Genomic DNA, 26711 nt, shown 5'->3' on the forward strand with positions numbered 1-26711 from the left:
CTAACACTCCTTCAGCTAGCAAAAAAGTGTCACTTTAATTTCAACCATTTCTGCATTAAAGTACTTAAAACAATTTTAAGTGGGTGATGTTCTCTGGAAGTGATTTTTGAAAAGTGAATATTCATTGATCTTTAATGAGCAGGGATTTTTGTAATGTTTGCTCTGTTTCAAGCATTGCAGTGTGATCTGACAGCAACAAACATGTACAACAAGCAAACGAACAAAAAAAAAACCCAAAAGAACTGCTCTTTTGCCATAGTGGATTGGTACGACTTGGTCTATTTTTAGAGATTATTCATTTATCCTTGGGCCACTGAGCAGCAGAACAAGTAGAAGGAGGGACCTGAGAGTTATGACAGCTCCAGGGCACACACGTCCTCAGGATCTTCCACAACCTCAACAATCAAAGCTCTGCTCGTACCCCCTCCCCCCATCTGAACAATAATAGCAAGTTACTTACATGTGGTAGCAAAATCTTTTAAATAATTCCACTTGAAGTAAACAAACATTTCAGTAATCCAGAAAGCAAAACCAACTCACGGTCACTATAAAAATGAGACATTTTTGGTCAGGAAATGTAGAGACGTCTGTTAATCTGGATTTTTAAAACAATTGCTGGAGATTATTCTATTAGTTCTTGAGAAAGCAGAATTTACTTCTCTGTTATAAATATGGTGAAATTACAGGCACGGAAGAAACTGAAAACTTTCTAGCAGTTTATATCAATTGTTTTCCTTGGCGTCAGATTTTTGTTTTTAACAGGTAGAGTGTTGTATTTATTAAAATAGTAAGTGGAGCTCAAAAAAGGTTATTTCAGAACCTGTCGGCCAAGCACATTTACTGAGCACTCAATAGCTATGACCCCAAAATGTAAAAATAAAAAGTGAGTCAATTATGTTTGCAACCAACCAAGCCACAGGTCAGGCTTTTTTTTTGTCCTTTAATTTGTTGGCATCTAAGTCTGCACATCCCAAGATTTGTAGTTGTGGTTTCATTTCCAGAATGCCTCCTCTTCACGTATCTACGAGGTGTTCTAGGAAAAAAACAGTTTCAGCATCAGAAGATTTGGGAACTGTAATTTTCTAGTTCAGTTGACTGGGGGTGGGGCTCTGAAATCAAGTACTTTCAAAAATGCTTCAAGCGTTTCACACATACCGCCTCAGAAACTGAATACTTCAGGGAGCTTCAGAGCAGCTGGCACTGGGGTCTAAGAGGGATGTAAATATTTTACGACAACACTTTCTGACAACTCTTCCACACAGGACTGCTTTTCGGCCGCCCTGCAATACGGCAGGTGGCACCCTATTGGAAGGCCTTCCAATTCTTACCTGCAGGAGGCGTGGCTTCAAGCTCCGCCGGCGTGGTCTCAGGTTTGTGTCCTTGGCTCTCCCGTTTTGTAGCAGTCTGACCTTGGCCTAATTGTTAGTTGTCCGCTCCTCTTGCCTTGTCTGAGTAAGGAGCGAATTCTGTCTGTTCAATAGCACTAGAGAGAATAGCGGTAAGAAAAGAGCCCGTTCAGTGCCTGGAATAGTCGTAGGTGCTCTGTTTCCATCATACAGAGTAAAAGTCCGGAGGGCCTTTCTTAGCTTGTGTCCCTGCCGACCTCATTTACCACTGTCCCCTTCTTTCTGCTGTCCTGCCCCAGCCCTGCACCTGGACGAGCCTCTTCCCCGAGCTGCCTGCGGCTTCCTCCCCTACTTTTTGTTGAAACTGCTTCTTTCACTCTCACTTTCATTCCCCTTTCTTGCACTTACTATCATCTATTATGCTATATATTTTATTTATTTAGCTTGTTTATTATTTCTCTCTACCACAAGGGTTTTTTGTTTGTTTTTTTAAAGTAAACCATCGAAGCAGTTTTTATTCATTAATTAAGCTTCATTAGAGATTTCCATTTTCCTCATCAGTTTGAATGTAGAGTATCAGGGGAGCCTTTTGCATGTCAAGATACAGAAAGCAGAGATCACCCCTGCACTGCTTCCTGCATTTACCAGCTGGAAGTAAAAATCAGTTACATGGAAATGATTATCATGTATATCTTCTCTCTTCCTTTTGAATGTACACAATAAAACAAGTGACAAACATGAAATTACAGTCACCAAACAAACCCAAGATAGTTGTTATGCACTTTCATTGGCAAAAGCAGCCCAGAGGACATTGCGAATTGGGATGCCGTCAAAGAGGAGGCTCATTTCCTTTATTGCTCTCTTTTAAATTTAGGTTTTCAAAGCAACATCTAAAGGCATGATATCTGCACAGCCGGTAGCACCTCCAGGAGGGCAGAGGTATTTGTTTGTTTTGTGATTATTTCCTAATTTCTAACCACACTAATAGCAGACCACAGGTGTTTAGTAAATGTTTACTGAATGAATTATTGTGAGCAATAGTAAGCCATCACTGAGCTATTTCTGGAATGGGGAGCATCATTAGACCAGATAAATCCTGGGCCAGGCCTAAGTCTTGCTTTGCTTTCAGATGGTCCTGGGTTTTGAACCTTTGGGTATCTTTGGGGTGGACAAGATCACCCCTCTGTTGTCCCTGCAAACACCTCCTAAGGGATCTTTAGAAGTGGGATGATCCTTGTTGGAGGCACCACTTCCTTCCATGTCTCTCTACCTGGAATCACCCCTCAAGGCCAAGGTGGTACTTGGTGTATATGAGGAAAGGAGGACCAGGCAACGTTTGACAGTGCAAATTCAGGGACATCCTAGGACATCTGTTGATGATGTTTGATGAGCCATGATATCTGATTGATAATCTTGATGCACACCTCTCACTAGTAAAATTTCTGTTGTTCTCCCCAAGATTCACCCTAGTGAGCTTTCCAAGCCTCCCTGGGCCCCTGTCTTCCCTCATGCCCTCTCTGTGCTACAGACACAGACACACAGACACACACACGCGACTTCTTTGACCTCTGCTGTGCCCAGAGAAAGGCTCTTCCTCTGAAGAAGGGGATAATCAGACAGAGAACTACCCTTATCTTCGCACCACCCTCACTCCCACCACTAAAAAAAAAAACCCAAAACCAAAGAAAAACAAAACTGTTTCCAAATATATTTAAAAGAAAGCTGGGAATTATCATTTATGATAGAAACGTCAATATTGTGAAAAAAAAAGTGTCAGTTTTACCAGATGCTTGTGGACTTGGCTGCCTAATCCATTTGCTCTCTCAACAGCTGCAAGCCCTTTGTCAGCCCCTCCTCCCCCCCACGTGCTGTCTCTATCAGTTGGAACCCAGTTGGTGCCTGCAGCAGGCACTAAACTCAAGACAAATAAAATAGCAGGGGTGAATCGAACAAGACCCGTAAAAATAACCTTCCCCAATGCCTCTAAATTATAGTATGGCAATGACAGTCCTAAACACTCAGAAAGCGGAGTCAATGATTTGGAGGGTAATTTGTTTTCAATTGGAGAGTCCAAGTATAGTCCTGAAAAAGGCAGAAAGCATTATTCATGGAAGGTATATTGCTACAGATTGTGCCATGCAAAATTAGACTGATTGTATTTTATTTAATCCTCACACCTGTGAGCATTGGCGCCCAATGCTACCAGGAACTGAGGCTCAGAGAAGTGAACCAAGTTACCCAAAGTCACATATCTGATAAGTGGAAAATTCTAGATCTGTGCCTAGGTCTGGTTGATTACGAAGTCTGCGGTCCCACTGGCATATCATACTGTTCCTCTGCTCGCCTGGCCTAAGACCTGAGGCACCTAACAAACGTGCTTGCCAGTGCCAAGATCCCTCATTCTCCTGAATATTTCCAAGCACCCTGAATTTATGACATCCGAGTCAGTGCCGTCCTTGAAAGTAGCCATTACGGAAGTTTATACCTGTAAGAGAGTCTGGCATTTGCAAACACTGTATCTTGAGAATTTTCAGATCCCCAAATTCAGAGTGCATCACGGTGTAAACTTTTCTCCACAACTGATGCAAAGTTGTACTGAAATGGACTTGCGGGAGGTCAGTGAGGCGCAGTCACTCGTTGTGTGATAGGATCCTGCAAGCTGGCCAAAAACATTCAAACCCAAGCCGAGGAATAACTGCACATTATTACATCATGAATGTTTAGAGTTGATAATGAGGAAATGTTCTTAATAAGTCCAACAGCCCATGGCACTGCACCAGAGCTCAATCAGGGCTTCTCTTTAGTACCTCTCTTGGAGTTAATACATTTGCCTTCTTATCCGTGCAGTTCACATCCACAGATAGAAAGGGCAGACTGTCCTATGCCATTTTATATAAGGGATTTGAGCATCTGTGAATTTTGGTATCTGCGGGGGCCCCTGGGACCAATCCCCCTCGGATACTGAGGGAAGACTGTAGAGCAGGGGTCCCCAGTCCCCCGGGCCGTGGACCAGTACCGGCCTGTTGAGAACCAGGCTGCACAGCAGGAGGTGAGCGGTGGGCAAGCAAGCGAAGCTTCATCTGCCACTCCCCCGCCCCCCATCGCTGGCATTACTGCCTGAACCGCCCGCCTACCCCCGTCCGTGGAAAAATTGTCTTCCACGAAACCGGTCCCTGGTGCCAAAAAGGTTGGGGACCACTGCTGTAGAGCATGGTGGTTAAAAGCAAGGGCTTTGGAGATACTGAGTTCCTAGGCTGGAATCCTTGACTCTGCCACTTACTAGCTGTGTGGGCTTGTGCTTTTTGTTTTCCCTCTCTGTGCTTCAGTTTCCATCACTTTAAAATGGTGACGGTATGACCTGTATCAAGGGATTAGTGTGGGCATGCTATAAAATCATAGGTGTCATCAATAAAATTTTTTTAAAATAAACATGAAAACAAATCATGGGTGTCACATGCTTAGAACAGAGTCTGGCACATAGTGAGAATGCAAGTGTTAGCTATTTGTATTACATATTACAATGCAATATTTCCTAACAAGTTTCATTTATTTACGGCCCCATTGAATTCTAGCCCTCAGTTTAATTACTCACTCTAATCACAAGAACTGAGGCTGCACAGCTTCATCCATTTTCAGATTTCAAATTTACACTCCAAGGAAGAGGCAGGGGGAAGATGGGAAAGAAGGTGACTCAGGTTCTGACATCAACAACTGAATGGATGCAGAGACTCCCACATGATGGTTTTTAAAGGGGCAACACTCAACGTGCACGTGTAGGTTCTGCAATGTTGGTTTCAAAAGCAGTTCTATTACTTTATAGTCAGTCATACCTCGTAAAGGGTGATATCTTTGACTTATTTCATGAGATTTCCAACTCCGTTTGAAATTTCATGAGCATATTGGGATCTGTCCAAGATGTCACGTGCTGTTCTGAATTAAACACAAACTCCAAATTGTTTGAAAGTCATTCCATCTGTAATTGCTATCGAAGACTCCAGGAGTTGAATCTAGCCCTTACATTTGATACCAGCTGAAAGAGACTAGTAATCTTTGACAAATCATCCTTTTTCTAAGTGTCTTACCCTCAACAGGGTTTACAGTTCTGAGAAGCTGTTTTGCACTTCTTCCAGCGGTAGTTTACTTTCACACACAAGTGGAAGAATCAGGCAGAGACAAAGGGGTTATGTTTTTTCATACGGAGGTATGTCTTGGTTTCATGTTTCCATAGCAATTTTATTAATAACTGAAGTTTCATAAAACCTTATGCAAAAGTTTACAATTCTATAGAATCCTTAATAGTATTCTTTTACTCATGTAGACAAATAGTTGGGTTAAAATGTCAGATATTTTGCAATTAAAAAATTCATGGGCACAGCTGATTTTTTTCTTATTCTGAAAGTCTCTCTGGCCTGCAAAAGGGGACCTAGAATACAGACGTGACAAATTATTGCAATGTTTTAGCTCTTTGGTTACACTACACAAAACTGTAAAAGAGGAAATATGCTTTCGGCATTTTCTGGTTTCCCATTTTAATTCCCTTCTTGGCTTCTCTTCCTCTGCCCCTTGTACTGTAAACTTCCCTTCTCTCTCTCGCCTTCTCCTTGACAGCATCTACCTGTGTTTTGCTTCCCAGAAGGTAAGAGAATGTCATCCCGGCATTCCCCACAGTGCCTAAAACGGCACACTCAAGGGTGTGCGATGACTGTTTCTCCAATGAAATGTAAACTCTTTCTCAATGGCACCAGCAACCAACATGAGCCCAGTGTGTTAGGTCTTTGGGGGGGGTGTTCAGGGGCTCCACAAACTCCTACTTTAGGAGTATTTTCTTTTGAATTGAGAATTATTAAGGCAAAATGCCTAACAACGAGAGATGGATTCTGTTAGCAGAACCTCGGGCCTAGGGGTGGGCCAGGGAGGAGAAAGCACTTAGGTCCAGATGCAGGAGTCCTCTCCTGAGTTTTCTCAGTCATTCCATGACTATGTGGTGTAGACATGTGCATGTGTGTGCATGAGACAGAGGGGATGGGGAAGTGTGTAAATACATCTTTTACTGACAAAAAAACTATTTCTATTTCTGGGAACGTACAAAAGACTTATGTACTTCTAGGAATTCTATTTTATTTGCTGAAACAATACCTGTGAGTCCAAAAATTAGCTTCCTACATAATTTGAGCAAGAAAAAACTATTAAAAGAACCTAGTTTTTGTATGGAGACTATGGAATTTGGGACTCTATGAAAAATGCTGTTATAGTCCTTTTCTCTATTTGTTTTGAGATAGAATTATAGCCATGAGAGAATATTAATTCCATTGAATTTTTCTTAATATTATTTCATATGAGGAATATGACTGTGCTTTTCATGTATTACAGAAAGTCAAGGCAGATGTGTTCTAAAATATTGGTCAAATCTGACTGTTAAATTTCAGTGTACATCTTTTCACATGACTGGTAAGAAAGATCAGCCCCAGAAGGAATAAGACCTTATTTCAAAATGGCATTTTAGGCTTTATTTGTTTATTTATTTATTTTTTGATGTGGACCATTTTTAAAGTCTTTATTGAATCTGTTACACCATTGCTGCTGCTTTATGTTTTGTTTTTTTGGCTCCGAGGCATGTGGGATCTTAGCTCCCTGACCAGGGATTGAACCTGCACCCCCTGCATTGGAAGACAAAGTCTTAACCACTGGCCTGCCAGGGAAGTCCCTAGGCTTTATTTAGACAGAAGCTTTTCCAAAGTAACACTATTAAGAGAATGATTTCATTCTGCTTCTCTTTAAATAATGAAACTACAAAAAGTGTCCACATCATGGTTTATCATATGCTTCCATCAGAGCCTTATTTTCTTGTCGGTATTTCTACTTGGAGCCTAATCTTTTGATGGGATGGAGACTTCAATCAGGGACAGTGTCTTTCATTTTCCCGCTTTAACATGATACGCACATTTCTCGCTCTAAAGTGATTGCCAGGAAAATGCTTAACTCCTCTAAATCAGCCATTTCAAGTGCCAGGGCAGATTTCACCGTGACAGCTCATCCACGGTGGAAGTTCACCTCGCAGGGCATTTGAAGGAGGTGCTTTGTGTTTAAAAATGAAAACTGTAAAACTCCTGGTGTTTCACAGTTTTTGACTCTAAGTTGGTTGTTTTCCTTTAATAGTAGAAGGATTAAAGCTGTTAAAAGTCTGCTGTTCGAGCCTGTAACGGTGGCCTCCCATCTCTCCTTTTCCTGGAAATGAAAGAATGTTGAAAGGGTTTCTGTTTTATAATGTAAGAGGTGGCCACGCCTTTACAACTCAATGTACTCATCCAGTGGAATTCTTCTAAACCTCAGACCTGGCCAGCAGGTTTCTCCCAGACGATTTTCATTTTCATAACATTCACATCCAATAAACTGCACAAAACATAGAGTGAGAGAAAAAAGGGGGACAGGAAATGGCTCTGTTGCACGGTTATTACATCCTATTGCCTGTGGGTTGCTCGTTATGAGTTTTAACTATGTAAATATGACGTCTATGACATCAGAATTTAATCTTAAAGCTTCTATGTGGGAGACAGAGTGTGACTTTATTGTTAGGGCTAAAATCAACTGGGTGTTGACGGGTCTCAAAAGTCACTGAGTAAAAGCTTAAAAAGGAAAAGCTCAGACTGATAAGCTGTTCTTTGACTGACAGCTTCAGGCTTGACTGCCACTATTGAAAACAGTTGGGTCAAAGTTTGTGCTGTGGGGAGAAAAGTGTCATTTCATAAGAAGCTATACTGGGAAATATGGGAAGATTTATAAGCTGAGAGAGCACAAACCCAAAGAAAAACAGGTGTGAGGTTTAGAGTATCTGGAAACTGGGAGAAAGGACACTGTCTATGAATTATTTAATTAATATTGCAAAAGGACTTGAGGCAGAAGAATGCCGACTCAAGAAGAAAACGAAAACATTGCTGTCTACTAGCTTTGGCTTTCAACAAATCATTTGTCAACAGCTTGTGGTGAAACATTCTAGTCGCTGGGGGGAGGATAAAAATGCACAGACAAATGATTACGATAGAAAATAAATGCAGGAAGAAAAGGAATATTGTCCTTTTTCTCATCTATCTAGTGGAGCAGAAACAATTCTGGCACTGTAAAGTCCATCGTGGAAACAGTAAAATAAATGCATTCTGAAGTAGCCATCATTGATCGATTGAAATGTTATGATTGTTATACATGCCATTTCTTATCAAATATTACCCATAAGGAAGTATTCAATTCCTGTCGTGGCAATTATCCTACTATGGGCATCATAAACTTTTATGGCTTTTTATGGAATGTCACTTGGCTAACGATTTTTTCCTTCCAATATAGCATCATCACATTCAGTTGGAAAACATAGTCTAATGTGGCAAAGTGTTAGAGAAATTTAATACTCTAGGGCTAAACGAAACTGCTATGGTTCATCTCCTGGATAAGAACGACCATTTATGAATGCAATATTCATTTCCTGAGGTGAGCACAAGCAAAAACTTCATCTGAAACTTAAAACCTAGCTGTTCAGCCTCTGGTAGTTTCCTCATTTAACTCATTGATGTCATATATTAAGGCCACTGGTAAGATCACATCTGGGAAGCGCTCACTTTTTCAACCTCCCTAATTACTTTTACAGGGAACTCCTGGCATGATTGCATTGGCTGAGACCAGACCACAGAGTCTACAAGATCATCTTTCACTTTTAGTATATTGTTAAAAATATAATAATAATCTATTTGTTTTTCTCTTGATCATAAAAGCTGATTAATAGTTTGGCATTTTAATTCACAGAAGCATGCATTCAGAGCTAAGGTTCTAGAACAAATCACGTGTTATATGGAGAAATCATGAGATTATCAACTTAGCATATGTATGTCTCTAAGACTAAGGAATCCAAAGATGGTTCCACAGTCATTTTTGCAGAGAAAGAAAAATTGCCAAGAACCATAAGTTTTTTCCTTCCAAAACCTAAAGGTCTGCACTATATATTTAAGTATATTAAACCTAATATATTTAACTTACAGGGAAACCCATTTGAGTGTTATCTGTGGGTATCAGGGAATAGTAGAGGTTACCACTAGAGGACAATATTTTGAGTTTGTAATCCAATTTCATTTAAAAAAAAGTTTGCTCCTTTTTAAATATAGAAATTCTAGGCCACAGGGTGAAGTGTTCAGATACACCTATGAGAAGTTGATTGTTTCTCCATCTGAGACTTCTAGAGAATCAGGAGCAAGTTTGGCACGAAGCAAGAGTTTGCAGAACTGTCAATCACTATGAACGTCCATAACTAGAGAGAAATGAGACAGTGACAGAGAGAAACACACTGCAAGTTTTTTTTGTTGTTGTTTGTTTGTTTGTTTTTTGCGGTACACGGGCCTCTCACTGCTGTGGCCTCTCCCATTGCAGAGCACAGGCTCTGGACGCACAGGCTCAGCGACCGTGGCTCACAGGCCTAGCCACTCCGCGGCATGTGGGATCCTCCCGGACCGGGGCACGAACCCGTGTCCCCTGCATCAGCAGGTGGACTCCCAAACCACCGCGCCACCAGGAAAGCCCACACACTGCAAGTTTTTATACAAAAAGCCCCCTTACCTTCCATAAAGTCATCTCTTCTGACCATCAAGCCAAACCAAGTAGAAGAGAAAGATGCTGTGAAACTGTTAATATGCAGCATTCAGAGTTTGGCTTTGTGGGAAAGGTGCTCAGGGTGAGATATTTACTAAGGATAAAATGAGCCCATTTGGGGGCATGAAAAGAAAGGGTAATAATAAGCCATTTTTAGATGCCAACAAAAAAGGAAAACAAGGTGTGAGGCAGGCTGTATGGCATAAAATTAGAACCCAAACCTGTCATATGCTTTCATGAAGTGAGGGCCACATGGATGCAGCATCAGAGGATAAAGGTGAAAGCACAAGAGAAAGAGGAAAGAAACCCAACCTGCAATGGACTGAAGACTGGTGTCCCCCCCATTTCAAAATTCATATGTTGAAATGTTAATCCCAATGTGATGGCATTTGGAGGCGAGGCCTTTGGGAGGTAATTAGGTCATGAGAGTGGAGCCCTTGCGAATGTGATAAGTGCCCTTATAAGAAGTGGCCAAAGAGGTAGCTCACTCTCTTTCTGCCGTGTGAAGATACAAAAGGAAGTCAGCGGTCTGGCACCCTGATCTTGAACTTTCAGATTCCAGAGCTGTGAGAAATAAATTTCTGTTGTTTAAAAGCCAATCCAGCCTATGGTGCTTTGTTATAACAGTCAGAAAAGAGAAGAAGCCATCTACAATCCTTGGGATGAAGTGCACCCCTCAGTTATTCTGCCGTCTTCTGACACGCTAATGCTGTGCTTGAAGTTCCTTGCAGTTCCTCATAAGTCTATTTCAACTCATCTTATAAAATGCTCAGTCCTATACTGTTGATGGGAATGTAAATTGGTGCAGCCACTATAGAGAACAGTATGGAGGTTCCTTAAAAAACTAAAAATAGAACTACCATATGATCCTGTATTCCCACTCCTGGGCATATATCCAGAGAAGACTCTAACTCGAAAAGATACATGCACCCCAATGTTTATAGCAGCACTGTTTACAATAATCAAGACATGGAAACTAAATGTCCATCGACAGATGAATGTATAAAGAAGATGTGGTACATATATGTAATGGAATATTACTCAGCCATAACAAGAATGAAATAGTGCCATTTGCAGCAACATGGATGGACCTAGAGATTGTCATATTAAGTGAAGTAAGTCAGAAAGAGAAAGACAAATACCATATGATATCACTTACATGTGGAATCTAAAAAAAGAATGATTAAAGGAACTTATTTACAAAACAGAAATAGACTCACAGACATAGAAAACTAACTTATGCTTACAAAAGGGGATAGCGGGGCAGGGGTGTGGGGAGGAGAGATAAATTAAGAGGTTGGGATTAACATATACACACTACTATATATAAAATAAACAGCAAGGTCCTACTGTATAGCACAGGGAACTATATTCAATATTTTTTAATAACCTGTAATGGAAAAGAATTTGAAGAAGTATATATATATATATATATATATATATATATATAACTGAATCACTTTGCTGTATATCTGAAACTAACACAACATTGTAAATCAACTATACTCAAATTTTAAAAATGGTTAAAAATTCTCAGAATTTACTCATTTATCAGACCTACAAAGAAAAGAAGAACACCTTTCTCAAGAAGACAGTCATGGTGTAATGTTTCAGCTTAGCTGGAATTTGCTTCAGGAGAATGAACCCATATTATCTTTGCTTCAAGTGCTGACAGCTTCCTCATCCCGGCATATACAGGTAAACTTGATCTCTGAGCCAAGAATATATGTTCCAGGGAGATGCTTGACATGTATGACTGTCTTTCCACTTGCTAGACTGTAACTCCGAGGGAAGATGTAGAGCAGGCAGGGAGGAGGTGTGGAAGATTAATTGGGTCCTAATGAAGGTCTCACGGACAACAGCAGGTACTTTACATACTTGCATTGTTTCACTCCCTGCACCCTAAGTATGCTAACCTTCCTTTCACAGGTGACGGAATAGGTGCAGATCTCACAGAGTTTGTAAGACTCCAAATTTGTGCCTCTTCCACTACTGCATTCTGCCGTGAGCGCCCATGGGATTTTTCTTCTAAAATATTCTCAAGACTCTTTGAGATGTTCTGTGTTCAACTAATGAAGGTTTTAAAAGTTAAAATTAAAGCCCTTTTTTTCTAGCAGATGATCAGGGGGACAACTCTTCTGCTGGAGTAAAGAGTGGCCAGCATATGGTAGAGCAAGAGCCAATGAAAAGATTCAGATGAACATAGAGCTTGTGGGGGAGATAAGGCAGGTAGTGATATATACCCCACAACCAGTTAGAAGAGTGGCTTCTCAGTAAATTAGAGCAGAAATTCTGAGTCTCTTAGGGCCTGCAGATCCAGTCATGTGCCAAGGATGTGACCTGTGACATGGCTGTAATGGTAGGCACCCAGCTCGGTGAAATTCCAGTGCTTTCCCTACTTATGGGCAAGGGCCATATATGGTTATGCTCCTTCCCGCACCCTAGAATCAAGGATGCTTCTTGTCTCCCAGGAACCCTTGGTCTCTTTGGCTGAAGCTGTGACTTCTGGAAAGGAGACCACCAGGTGAAAAAGTAAGGAGATATAGGCACAGATAACCCAAAGCAGCCCCATCAGTCCTGGTGATGGACAAGGTAACAGATGCTAAAGCCAGGTGACCGTTAACACAATGGGTGCTAACTAGAAAACCATTGTGTGACTTGCTGCTTCCCAGAACCTTTGGGAAAGAGAATGGTGTTGTAGGTGAGAGAATGGGGTGAAATCGTGGAGGTGCGAAAAAAAAAAAATTATTGGAAAGATTATACTTTTAATGAAGTTGAAGTAGAGGGTTAATGAGGGAATATGGCAACAGAATTTTCATCATTAAAGTAAAACAAAGGCATAATAAAGTACCCAAGAGATGTTTTGCTCAACATTGTCCAACATGACAGAAACAGAGCCCCTCTCTTCTAGGATTTTATAGATCTTGAACATAATCATAATTTTGTGTGTGTGCGAGGGGGTATTGCTAAAATGCACAAAGGGCTTTACATGTGCCATATTATTTAATCCTCACACAACCTGATGTTTATTTTTTATTATTTCTATTATTTTCTCTATTTGATCCCTTTAGAAACTCAGACTTGGAGAGTTAGGAACTTCCCAGGGTAAAAGCTAATGTTTAAGAGCCAGGATGGGAACCCATCTATTGGATTCCAGAGACTATAGTCATTACCAGTAGGTGGCGCTGCTTCTCACTTGGCTGTCCATGGGTAAATGTATCTGGGCCTCACTTTTACACGCTGCACTGTAGCTGTCAGACATGACTGCATTTTTTTAAATTAAGATTTTAGTAGGCAGTAAAAATATTTTTTAATCATTATTCACTGAAAATTGACCTTAAGCTTGACACAGGGCTAGGTATTTTGGTTTCATTAAAGATGTAAGCATTCATCAAATGTTTCCATATAAGTGTGTTGGCTGTTGGGTGTCCTAGTGTGAAATATAAAGTCTATGACATTTAAACATAATTATAGAATCAAAACATGTGCACGTTATTATTGTACTATTTTTTAAAGCAGAGCAATTGGTTTTTGGAATTGAAGTTTGTACAGAACATTATTTTACTCAATTGTGATTTAAGCTTCATTGCTGCAGTCAAGATCCTGGACTTCAGTCATGGGGTAGCTACTAAAATCAGATGCTTTCAGGTGTGTGTGTGTGTGTGTGTGTGTTGGTGATGGGGGGTGTCACATAATTGAGAAGAATATTGGAGAGACTGGCTCAGGTGGGGAAGCAGAATGAAACACCAAATCAAAGACAAGATGTCAGTTGTTATTGTACTGTGTATATCAGAGAGGCGCCAGATGATATGGCAGTGGTTTTAGTTGTAAAATGTGGTTTAGTTGTATGGAAAGGAAATATTTTAGGAATAAAGAGGAAAATTGACTGCTTAGAGAAGAAGAAAAAGATAATCTTAAAAGTGTGTGTTTTAAATAATCATGAAGATAATTACAAAATCAAATATTCAGTGAAACTATTAAAAGGGCTTATTTCCACAATACATTTTGAATCTCATAGGATTTGCCAAAAGTTGAATACTAATTTTTTTCTTGAATATGCCGTATGTATGACCTATCAAAAATGTTTGACAATTATTCATATTTTTTTCTTTAAGGCTTACAGCGAATTAAACCTTACGCTTCAGTGAAAACTAATACATTGATACGGAGGATCCTTCATAGCCTTAATGTTTATTCTTTTAGCTTAAAGTCTCTGCCTGGAGAAAATTCATTTTCCTTTTCGGTTTGATTGAGAGAATGTAATAAACCCCCCTCCCCAATTTACAATAAGATCAAAAATGGCATTTTATTTGCCCATCTGGAGATCACCAAATGCGTAAAGTTTGTCCGTGTGGAGGCCATCTGTTGTGAATGGGGACACACATGGAAACTTAATCCTCGAACTTCTTTTTCAACTTTCTCTTTTGCTTGCCTGAGTAGAAGCCAATTCAGACCAGTCACTTGCCATACAAACTGTAGTCCAGGACAGGTCACTGCCTTTTAATGTCACAAACACTTTCATTCGCCCATCTGCAAACATCTCTCTGCAAAGATCTAAAGAGTGAAAAAATCTTGGCACTGCCTTTTCCAACATCATGACACAAATTGAAAGTCAGAGTCAGAGCTCTCCATAATGGGCTGTTGCTTGGGCTGTACTCAGAAGGAGGGAAGAGTCTTGGGGAATCATATCCAGTTCCTTTTCTTTGAAGGTATCCGTGGTCTCTCTAAGCAATTCTGTATGTCCTGAACAAGGAGTAAACACTTCCTGCCTCATTTTTTTTTTTTTTACTTTACATTCTCTCATGTTCCCATTTCAACTTGGAGAAAATCCTTTGTGCTAAAAATCATTTCAAAATAATGTTCCTTGTGGGGCAGGACGAATGAGTCACAAAGGATTGGACTTTCCAAAATACTTTGGATGTAGACGATATTTTGAAGAATTGTACTCTTTTTTATCATACTTAGCTTAGCTGCAGTTTCATGTTGTAAATACCACAGGTCAGTGTGTTCACTGGACTGGCTTGAGGCTAAGACCCAATGTACCGCTGCGAGCACGGAAGCCACAGTCCTTGTCAGGAAGCTGTCTGCATCACATTGCCTTGCCGCCCTTTCACCGACTTTAGCACCTGATTTGTTTGCCGTTAAAGTCAACAAAATTTTGCTCCTTAAAAAACCAATTAAAAACCTCTGCTTTGGATTCTACATGATCTCGTTCTCCAATCCTTCTTACTTTCCTTTATGTTTCTGTTTGTAATAATCCCTCCTCTTACAGCCTTAGCCCAACTGCTAGTTATCTCCCCCACTGATGATTAGAACTTCTTATCCTCAGTTAAACAGACTTTAAAAATTCTCATCACTTTTACCAAAGTAAGCCTCTCTTTCTGGTTCTTTCATTCCCTGAACTGTAAACTTGATTTCAATTTGCGTACTGTTCTAAAAAAAAGAAAAAAAGTAGTAGTAATAGCAAAGCAATTTCTTCTTTACTATTTTAAAAGAAAGTTGTACTCTTGGTAATAGCAAAAAATTGAAAACAACTTAAATGTTGAACCATAGGGAATTAGATTAATGGATTATGGTGTATGTACATAATTAAATCTGGAGCAAACATTAAGAATTATTTTAGAAGAATAGTAGTGATTTGGAAAATGGTCACAATAAATTAAAGGGGAAGAGTGGGTTAGAAAATAGTATGTGAGGTACCACTACATTTTTGTGATAAGAAATTCACATCTTTATATAGAGAAAAAGACTAAGTACATACATCAAAATGTTAATGGTGGTTATCTCTGAGTGATGGAATTATAGATGGTTTTATTTTCTTCTTTAAGCTTTTTCTGTATTTCTCAAATATTCTACAATGAAGTTATTTTATTTTAGTAGCCAGAAAAGATACCACTTTAGAAAATGAGCAAAAATACTTAAGAAGTGGTGCTTATCTTTTTTATTCCAAAATATTTACCTAAATACAAACGTAAAAACTGGGTAGCTAGGATGGTTTAGAACCTCTAAACCAAGGAGCTGATGGGAATTCCATATTACGAGTAGCAAATGAGTCAAACATTCCGAGTTCTAGGACCCTTTCTTGTGTTTGAGACCAGCAGATGATTTGACGATATTCAAGTCCATTTAAGTTTCAACATTTCTAGAAACAATAGCATGTGCTATATTTCCTCCTCTCTCTGTAGGACACTGGACAGCATTTTTAGCCTCTCTGTCAAAATTCTTCAGCAGAGCCCATCTCCTTCCATTTCTTCAACATCCCACTTTAGTCCTTTCCTCGTTCAGCAACGCTTCTATTGGTTTATCTCCTGTCAGCCTCAGAACCTGCACCCAACCCATGTCACATGCCATCTTTCCTGTCCTTTAAGAATATATTCAGACACTTCATGGCTGTTTCCACTGTTCTTCAGCTATCAGATGTTAGTGTAGCAGTTCACCCTGCCTCTAGCCCAGCTGGCATGGGAAATGGATAAAGAAGGCTGTGGGTGGCATCTGCAGGCAGAATAGCCTGTGACAGCCTGAGAGAGCTCCTTCACACTCTGTGTGGGGCAGAGTGGCTGGGAGGGGCCAGACTTGGCAGGGGAAGCTGATGGACCCATCAAGGGCAGCACGAGGAAAAGGCAACAGTGATGTGCAAGGCAATGGAGGATACATCAGCATACAGATGACTCCGCAGGTGCCCACTCGAAGGGGTGACGATCAGACCTGAGGTTCTCTTCACCACTCTCCTGGCACCTTGGCTCTCTGTAGACACCTAGAACTTAGATGCAGACCTAGGACAACTGAAAAACTCAGAACTGAAGTAAATGGAGTCACCAGAATTTGAGTTTCTTCCGTCTGTGAGAGTGGAGTTGGGAATAGAAGTTGAATTATGGGAAAACAAAAAAAATTTTGTGTGTGCGCCTGAGTCTGTGGCCTGAAAGTTATACCTGCTACACTTAGGGGCAGGAATTATGCTGAAGTAGACATTTATTTTATATAGATATAATTAAAGTGTGTGTGTATAGTAAAGATAGATGATAGATAGATAGATAGATAGATAGATAGATAGATAGATAGATAGATTGGTTTCCACGTCTGAACTATTTACTTTTTTGCCATTTCCAATCTATTCTCTTTGAGTGGTGCCCAGGACTATGTCATCTACAAACAAGGACTTAATAAAAGCCTTTAAGAGGAAACTGGTAAAGCAGAAAATGCTAAGTACATATCTGTATTATTCAGAACAGAAAGGACAGAGAAGAACCCAGCATTTTCCTGGGTTTAAATGAAGCTGATCACTATCCCGATAGAGCCAAAAAACTAGCTTCTGGATTTCTTTGCCTCAGTCAAAAAGCCACATCAGATGAGCACCATACAGCAAAGGTTCTGTCAAATCTTCCCTAAATTGCAAATGAAAGAACAATTGGACATCATTGAGTTAGCCCCTAGGTTAGTTTCAGCTTCACATTCAAAAGCCTTTAGGATCCCGGTGGGTGGTATAGATGAGTAAAGGTGTGGAGGATGTAAAAGAAGTGGTGGGAACTCTGGCAAACTTGTGTAAGATCAGACCTGAAGGATATACAGCAGTCAGCCAGTGAAGATACTAGAAAAGAGTCTTCAGGAAAAAGGAAGACGTGTGTACGTGGGCCAAAGTCAACTGGGAGTTTGGTACATTCTAGGGAATCAAAGAAAAAGCGCAGGAGGATGAAGCAAAGCCAGATGGGCAAGCCAGGGAAAACATATGTCAAATGGGATCCTTCTCAACTGTGTAAAATAAAAAGATGGATAAATTAAGAATTACCTTGTGCCCAGATCCTTTCCTTCTGTCCCCATCTGTAGGCCTCAAAACTACAATTCTCTTTTAAGAAGACTCATCTTAGCTTTTATACCTCTGTCATAGGTATACTTTTTTTCTCAACTACTTATGATATAGCCTCATATGTAGCAGCTTTTAACAACTCACCTAAATTAAATATTTTAAAAGTTCATGTTGTCTTAAAGCTGCCTAGCAGACAAGTTCAAATTATGTTTAACTTTTTCCACAAACTTTGGCCTCATCAACTGCATAGGCTCTGCCCACTTAAACCAATATCCTCTTCACCCCCCCCCTTTAGGTGTTTTCTCCCTCCCATTTACCACAGCTAATGTGAGTGTGATCTCAACAACAGATCAACTTTTTAGGAGTCTGTGGTGAAACCACTTTAAATCTATATTGATTTTCAATTTAAATGTTAACCTAGGCATTCAAAGGGATGACAGTAATGCCATGGAATCTATTGGGATTTTACTACTGGGAAAGCAATTGGAGTGATTTTTCAAAAATTCATTTGCTGGGCTTCCCTGGTGGCGCAGTGGTTGAGAGTCCGCCTGCTGATGCAGGGGACACGGGTTCGTGCCCCGGTCCGGGAAGATCTCGCATGCCCCAGAGCGGCTGGGCCCGTGAGCCATGGCCGCTGAGCTAGAGCCTGTGCTCCACAACGGGAGAAGCCACAACAGTGAGAGGCCCGCGTACCGCAAAAAAAAAAAAAAAAAAAAAAGTAGAGCCCAGACCACCACCGCCTGTTCCATTTTCTTCTTCTGTAGCAAGAGGGGGTATGAGTTACGCCACTGTGATAGTTGATTTTATGTGTCAACTTGACTGTATTACAGGATGCCCACATAAGTAGTTAAACATCATTTCTGGGTATGTCTGTGAGGGTGTTTCTGGAAGAGATTAGCATATGAATTGGTAGAAAGCAGATTATCCGCCCCAGAGTGCGTGGGCATCACACAACTGATGCCGAAAGCTCAGCTGCTCTGTACACTTGTGCCGAACTGAATCTAGGAGAGAGTTTTGTGTGAAGTAGGGAAGGACAGCTTTATTACTTTGCCAGGCGTAGGGGGGCACAGCGGGTTAATGCCCTCAAAACTGTGTGTCCCAACCTGGAGTGGGTAGTGAGGAGATCCGTAATACTGGTTCAGAGAGGGCGTGATTAGCACGTGGACATTCTTCTGATGGGTTGGTGGTGAGGTAAGTGGGAGTCAACGTCGTCAACCTTCTGGTTCCAACCGGCCTGGGGTCTACGTGCTTGTGGGCAGCGTATTGTCCTCAATAACTTAACTTCTCCCACCTGGAGGGGGTTTCAGTATCTGCAAAACAGCTCAAAGATATTGTTGTGTGTATCCCTTGAGGGGGAACCAGGACCCAGCCCTAAGGCTGCACTACTGTGTCTCTTGACTGTTTGTTTCTCCCTGGTCTCGCGTCCCTTCCCTTCCCTACCCTACCCTAATTAACGACCACTTGAATCTGCCCGTTGGAACTCAGGGAAGTTCATGGAGGCTGATTGAAGTCTATTTCCTGTAATCAAAGAAATGTGGGATACAGAAAGGCTTTCGTGCACAGGAGACCCACAGGGCCCTGCTTGGTATCACAAGCCACTGAGGGTCTGCATGTAACAAAAAAGTGAAGGAAGGGAGGATTGCTGGCTCTCAGACTGACTCTTGAGCTGGGATATGGATCTTCTCCTGTCCTGGTGCTTCTGGTTGTCAGGCCTTCGTGCCCAGACTGGAGTCTACACCGCTAGCTCCCTAGCAATCAGGCCTTCAAATTACATCAGCAGCTTCCCTGCGTCTCCAGCTTGCAGATGATGGGGCTTCTTAGCCTCCACAATTGTATGAGCTAATAATCAGTCAATCAATCAGTCAATCTTATTGGTTCTGTTTCTCTGGAAAACCATAATACAGACACAGAAGGTGTTCCAGCAAGGGCGGCTGCTGGGGCAGCGTGTTTGGAATGGGCAGCATCTGTTTGGTCCAATCCGAGAAGCATCCAGACACCCTCCTCCCCTTCCAGCCTGCCAGGCTTCTGGCATCCTCCCGTCATCTCTCCTTTGGGCTAGAGGCCTGAGCATGCCATTAAAACACAAACAACCCAATATCCCCGGGTCTCACTGCAGCCAGTGTGACCTTGTAAAACTCTTTCTCTCTGATCCAGTTTTTTCGTCTCTATAAAAAGAGGTGTGTGCTAGATCAAACCTAAGACTCTTTTAAATATAACGTTTTATGATTGCATTGTTTTTTGCTATCTTCCATGTATTAACCTAATGACTAATCTAGCAAGTGTCCAGGTAGATTTCTGAAATCAAGCCCTACGCATGGGGCATTGCAGAAAACATGGCTGCCCTACTTCCTCCCCACTGTCCACGTGCCCCAGGCTGACCACCTCTCAGGGCACCAACTCCTGCCTTGTCTGCTAACTTGCATGATTCTCAGCATCAGTAAGGTTTTTAGTCATAAAGATAGGGATATTCAGATCTAATAAAACCTCAGAAAAGGGACAAAGGTTCCTAAATGTAGACCTACACTGGCAAAAAGATGGAAAAGTTCTTATTCCCAGGCTGCAAACGGAAATAAACGAAACCCAGAATGGCCAATGAACGCTGTTACAGTGCCACAGGCTGAGCTCTGGGTGGGCATAGACTTTCTGATTCTCCTCTAAATCCCTGGCACCTAGCACAGCCTGGCATCTCGTAAGCACACTGTAAATGTCTCTGGAATGAATGAAAGCCACGTTCCAGTGCCAGCAAGGTAGGGGTTCCTTACTGTGCAGACACTGCCTTCCTGGTATGACCACAGACTAGTCCAAGCTAGGCTTTAAATCTAACACCTTAAGGTGGCTTGGCAAGAGGTGGCAAGGTGCGGGGTTGGGGGGAACGTCACCATTGGTTTCCCAAAGGCTCTTTCTGGCCTTTATTTGACCTCAGGAATGCTGCTCACAAAGGGTAGCAGGCTGACTTCAGCTTGAGGGGAATGCACCCTTTTCAGTGGGAGTTGTCAAGAACAAGTCTCCAAAGCAGAAGATGATGGAATCTGCCCTTTTTCTTCTTGTGAGTGTCTGGCCATTTCGAAAATCCCAAAGCTCGTACTTTGAGCATTAGCGGTGCCCAGGTGCAGCCTTGTCTTTCATCCCCATTAAAATCCACAAAGGAGACTCTTAATGTGCTGCAGAAAGACTATAGCTGTAAGGGGGAATTTACACATCTGGAGGGCTTTTAATGAGTGGGGAGAAAAGGGGTGGTTACCTGGCAACCCTGAGTAAGTACAAATTAATCCATCTTTATTCGATGTCAGCAGGGTGGCCCAAGCCTTCCACTTGGTTGGGACGGAATTAAAGCTGCTGATGCTCTAGCGGAGTTGGGGGATTTTGTTTAATTTTAATTTCACCCTCATCTCTGTATTTGGCAGTCATCCCCCCAGCACAAAATTGCACTGCATCGACTCCACGGTGGGCCTTTATTTGGAGCAATTATTCTAACACATGAATCCTCACAGAATGTTAGTGAGGTGGGCCAGCCGAGCTCTGTTTCCCAGTTGGAAGCTTGTGAAGATTAAGGAGTTCAGTGTTAGGTTACCCTTCTGGTCTTGGCCTGAAGGAGAGCAGAATTATCAGGCTGGTAACTTGCTTTACGGCTCTCTTTAATTGTACTCTGTCCTCACAGGCCGTAGCCAGTCTCATAGTGTCCTGGCTTTGATCTGGAGATAATTTATACCAATGCATTCACAATACAGTGATATTTCTTTTAATTCAATAAAAAATTTTTCTTAAATATCATTGCATTTTTTGTTACAACAGAGAAAAATGATAGTACCACTCGATCTGCAAGGAAGAAATGACAGAGACAGAGCTAATACCTCTGTGCTGAACTAATTTTTATTGAGAAAGGATATTGTTAACACAGTTTTATAAAGTTTTTATTTTTTAAAATATTTATTTATTTGGCTGTGCCAGGTCTTAGTTGCAGCATGCAGGATCTAGTTCCCTGACTAGGGGTCGAACCTGGGCCCCTGCATTGAGGGCGCAGAGTCTTAACCACTGGACCACCAGGGAAGTCCCCTGTAAAGTTTTAAAATTCAGCTTTGGTGACCACAGCTAACTCTGGGGTTGGTCCTATTCTTTTGGGAGTTGTCATATTCTGCAGCACAGGACAGTGTACTGACTTGGGTGGTGGAGCCCCGGGTGCTCATATCAGCTGCTATTCCTTCACCGTTCTGGGTCTCAGTGTAAAATGAGAGGGTTATCCTCGGTAAGCACAAAAGTCCTACCCTGGTTAAAATTCTATGACTCCATGATTATGTTTAAACTGAGATTAGGGAATAATTATCTTGCATGTATAACTAAGTACATGCAAGTGTGCTCTATTAGAGTGTTTTTATTTGTTTAATTGTTCTCTCTTTGGTATTTTTTATTCCTTTAGTGTTTGCTATTTATTGGCGACAGCCTGGAGGTCCTTAACCACTGACTTGATTCTTTTTCCTAACTCAGAACATTGCTCGGCTGTTTTGATTCTAACAGCCACCTGACTGGTCCTGCCTTTTTTACCATCCGTCCCACCTCCTTTGTAAGTTTGCCCATCAGACCTGTGAACTGGGACAAGACACATAGGAGAACAACACTTTCCAATCTGGACATTAACATAGTTTCCCTGGCTAGAGATTTTTCCCAACAGAATAATGAAGCATTTAACCTAATTTTTCTAATTCCTCTATTGTTATCATGGTTTAAAAACAAGGATGCTTGTTTCCAGATGTCTTGTTCAACAGTACCCTGGAACACATGGGAATATTTTGTAGTGGCTGACAGAATGGGTTGGAGAAAAATAAAAACAGATGGACACAGATTAACTCTATCTGTTCCTAGTCTAAGCTTCTCTGTGGATTCTAATCATGAGATTTTTCTCGCCTAATTTCATATCACTAGACCAATCACAAGCTTGAAACAGAAGAAACCATTCTGAGTTGGTCCAAGCATCGTGTGTGTAAAGTCACATTACACCATATGCAGCCTGGTGTTGAGCAGTATTTTGTATTAGTTGATCTCTAACTGATCTCTGAATAACAAACTTTGGCCACTTCTTCCGTTCAGTAATTACAAGGAGAGTTAATACTCAAGGATCCTGTAGATAAATTCACATTACTTCCTACTGGACAGAATTTGAACTACAGATCTCTATGTGTCTTATGTTGAACTAAGGTGAACCACATAAAAGCCTTTTTTTTTTTTTTTTTTTTTGCATAAGATCAAATGGCTCTTTTGACTCTGTTTCTTTGAGTTCATATCCTGATCTCAGCCTTCTTGATCTTCACTATGATTATGAAAAGAAGCCTGAGAATTGACCAGAAACAAATCCCTCCCCACAGAGGTGCAGAACCTCAGGCATCCTATCCTTGGACAACCCTGGTCCGGTGACATTTCTGAAGCAAGGAAGCCTCCACTCCCATCTTAGCGATGGTTCCAAGCCTGTCTTATATCACCGGCCTCATACATGTGTCTTAGGTTGGGTTCCCTACACACAGAGCCTGAGATGAGGATTCTTTTTAGTGATTTACTGATGGGGTACCCCCTCAGAAGAAGAGGGGTGAGGGAAGCAGTGTAGGTTAAGAAAGAAAGCTATGCAAGGAAGTTGTTTAGCCTGGAAACTAGCTTCCACCTGGTTCCATGGGGAAGCCCTGAGACAGAAGTGCACTGCAGAGTTGTTATCAATGTGAGGCAAGTGGGTGGGTCTGGTCTTTTGTACCCCAGGTCAGTCAGTCATTGGCCCCTGGCTGTCCCTAAAGAGGGGTAGGGAATCTCTCACTTCTGTTTGGCCAAGGGCAGTTCTCTGGAGCAGAGGGCAGCTGTGAAGCCTTTGCAGTCAGTACTCACAGCCACTAGGGCATGGGTATACCAACCTCAAGGGGATCTTGGCAGGGTACGAACAACACCCACAATAGATGGGAAAGAGAGAGAGAAGCAAGAAATCGCAAAGTTACTCTAATACCCGAAGCTCCGCCTTCTGCAATGGAACATGCTTGACCTGTCTCAGTGTTTCTCCTTCTTGGGGGTAGGGCTAGGGGGAAGGGGAATTTTGAACTATCCCCTGGGCTTAGAGAATGTGTTCAGCATTTAGATCCAAAGGCTTCTGCACAGGATCTCTCTGGCAATACAGAATAACAATACGCTTTGCCAGTTGTCAAGTTAGTTTTAACACGAAGAATGGTGATGTCTCTGAGACTTTGTCTATGTACGTTTAGTTACATTACTTTTGTCTGTTTGTAAATCTTGGAAGACTGTTTCCATTTTCCTTAACTTGGATCCAATAACAACTTCCTATAAAGAGGCACTAGGTTCCTGCTTATTGTGTAACTTCAGGGTCTCTATAGTTCATGGGTTGTCAAGGTATTATCTTATTTATAGTTGGGAAATCATACTCTCTCTAGAGCTTCATTATTAGCTTACAAAATTCTTTAGTTTCAAAAATGAGATTCTTAAGCCCCAAAGTTATTTAACTTGCTCAAGACCTAGAACTGATTTGTCCCAGAAGGATAGGAAACTGGTCAGGAAACTTGATTCTGTGCTATTGATTTTAATCTGCCCACGGCTACTCACTGGGTTTTTGTTACCCTAGTATTTGTTTCTTATCAGTGATGACTGTGAGGGCATCACTTTTTTTTATATTAGTCACAGGCTTCTTAGGGAGAGGAGAACGTTCAACACTCTCCTTCTAACAAGGGAATGTCCCTGCTCCTTCTTCCTTTTTCTTTCTTCTACCCAAGAAGAGGGGATTATCATCCAATTGTTCAGATCACAGAGAACTTCTTCCACCTTGTTTCGATGGGTGGGAGTCACAGTGTGCTAAGTGGTCATGTGCTGCCGTGTCTCAATATCTTTTGATTCCTTTTCTCTTCATGAATGATCATTAGGTGTGTTTTAGCTTGAGGCAGGCCATGCATCTTTCTCCCTTCTCATGCACACTAGATCCTTGCTTTGGATTTTGTGCCATGTGGCTGGCCAGAAGGTCTGAGAACCCAAGGTTGAAGTTCTGGTTTAAAGGAGACAGAAGCTTTGTTTAGAATTAAAGTTTAAGCTGCATGTTCTGACCCAACTTTACCAGAATTCAGTACTGTAGGATTTGGGTCATGAGCATGTTCTGACCCAACTTTACCAGAATTCAGTACTATAGGATTTGGGGCATGAGTATCACAAGAAAGTGATACTTTGATTCTTCTCTCCTTGTGTGTATAACTCCTTTGGGAACCTTGTGGAAGGAAGGGATTTTCTGGGAAAGGTTCAGAATTTCCTGTGTCCTGTGGCCAAATAATATCAAGTAATATCAAAATTACTCCCACTATTATTAGAGTAGTGCTCTAAATGATATACATTATGCACTGAAGTTTAGAATTTAGTGACAGATAACCTGTATCTCTCTGACACAGCCTGTAACACAATGACTAATACAATAAATATGTATTAAGTACTTGAAGTGATGAAGTATAGGAAAGGCACTAACACCTACTACATTTAGCTTCATCCTCTTCAGTTTAGACAATGGAGTAAAATCTGGTTCTGTATCTTACTAGTTCTGAGACCTTGGGCAAGTAACCTACCTTCTTTTTGACTCAATATCCTTATAACTGTAAAAAATTATAGCATTTACTTTAGAAGATCGTTGTAAAAATTAAATGATATCATGCACACGTGTAAGCATTTAGCATAAATGTTATCTATCACTATTATGGTTCTAAGGGTTGTATGCTTCTCTCAGGCTGGTATCTATGGTCTCTATATCATGATTTTAGCATATGTCTACACACCTTGTGGGGAGTTCTGAATTAAGGGAGAAACAGGGTATTAAGAACTTCACCGCTATCAGTCCCTGTGGCTTTGCAGGCTTCACAGAGGAGCAAGTGTCCTTGTTTTTCTAGATCTGTCAAAACAATTTACTCCTCAGGCTGACCTGGGGTTAGGCAGCTACTGATGAGTGTGTCTGACCTTGGAAGTTTGTGGATTTCCTGAGTCTACCCCTCTATGGTAATGGCTGATCTCTCTCTCCATCATTTATGAGACAAGAAGAGTTTAAAGTTGTATAATAAGTCCATTTTGATCGTCTGTTTGTGTGACTGAGCAACCTGGATGTAGCAGTCTATGTTTTAAGGATTCCAAAATGCCATTTTCAGTTTGACTGGGAAAAAAGTCATCAGTCTATTGAAAAATTCTATTTAAAACTTGGGAGAAAAGGGAAATTTAACCAATTCTTCATATAGACCAATGGCTGTTAATACACAGAGTGTTTGCTAAATGGAAATCTATCACTATTTTGAAAAGTTTGAGTCACTGAATCACATAAATTGATATATTCAAGTCACAGAAAATGTCTTGAGCAAACGATTTTCCCCAAAGCAATATAAACAAACTTCAAGTAAGGATGAACTTATTGTTAAATGTCATATTTTCCAGTCTAATAAATGGTTTAAAATAGCATTTCAAAAAATCCCCAAAACAATACTACCAGACTTTAAAAGTGGGATTTTGTGAAGTGGTCACTACCTAAAAATTATATGTGGAAACATGCTTCCTTTTATTGTCTAGAATGTTATTGTTCTGAAACTCTTGTTTAGGAAGCTTTTATTTTCAGATAAGTAACTTTAGATATAATTAATCAGTGAAAGTTTATGGTCCATTGTGACTATAAGAGTAGTGGACCTTGTGCCAGTTTTGGACTTTTTACTGTCATATCCAGTTCTCACCCATCCTCCACTTTAACGGGGACGGATTACCTTGTGTTTTACAGGAGAACTGATCCTCACAGGCTGCCTTTTCCATGCTCCCACGTCTTCCATGTGTGACCAGTGAGAGGCATTGGCTACATATTGGAAGGTAGTCATTTACACTTTTTAAAATGTTTTTTTTTTTTTTTGCGGTGCGCGGGCCTCCCACTGCTGCGACCTCTCCAGTTGCGGAGC

The 26711-nt window shown here is 41.1% G+C and overlaps 1 long non-coding RNA gene across 2 annotated transcripts; it reads left to right on the forward strand.

Moving 5' to 3' along the window:
• Positions 1 to 1295: 1295 nt before the first annotated feature.
• LOC114895828 lies at positions 1296 to 26711 on the forward strand. 2 transcript variants are annotated; one of them, XR_003793655.1, is made up of 3 exons: positions 1296 to 1370; positions 2221 to 2285; positions 26540 to 26711. It is a non-coding gene; the product is annotated as an uncharacterized LOC114895828 (long non-coding RNA). The 2 variants fall into 2 exon arrangements; XR_003793654.1 differs by lacking the exon at positions 26540 to 26711 and adding an exon at positions 8980 to 9016.

This window comes from Monodon monoceros, unplaced genomic scaffold (genome assembly GCF_005190385.1).
Source record: "Monodon monoceros isolate NGI ecotype Baffin Bay Population unplaced genomic scaffold, NGI_Narwhal_1 Super_Scaffold_15, whole genome shotgun sequence".
In the NCBI taxonomy this organism is placed as follows: Eukaryota; Metazoa; Chordata; class Mammalia; order Artiodactyla; family Monodontidae; genus Monodon; species Monodon monoceros.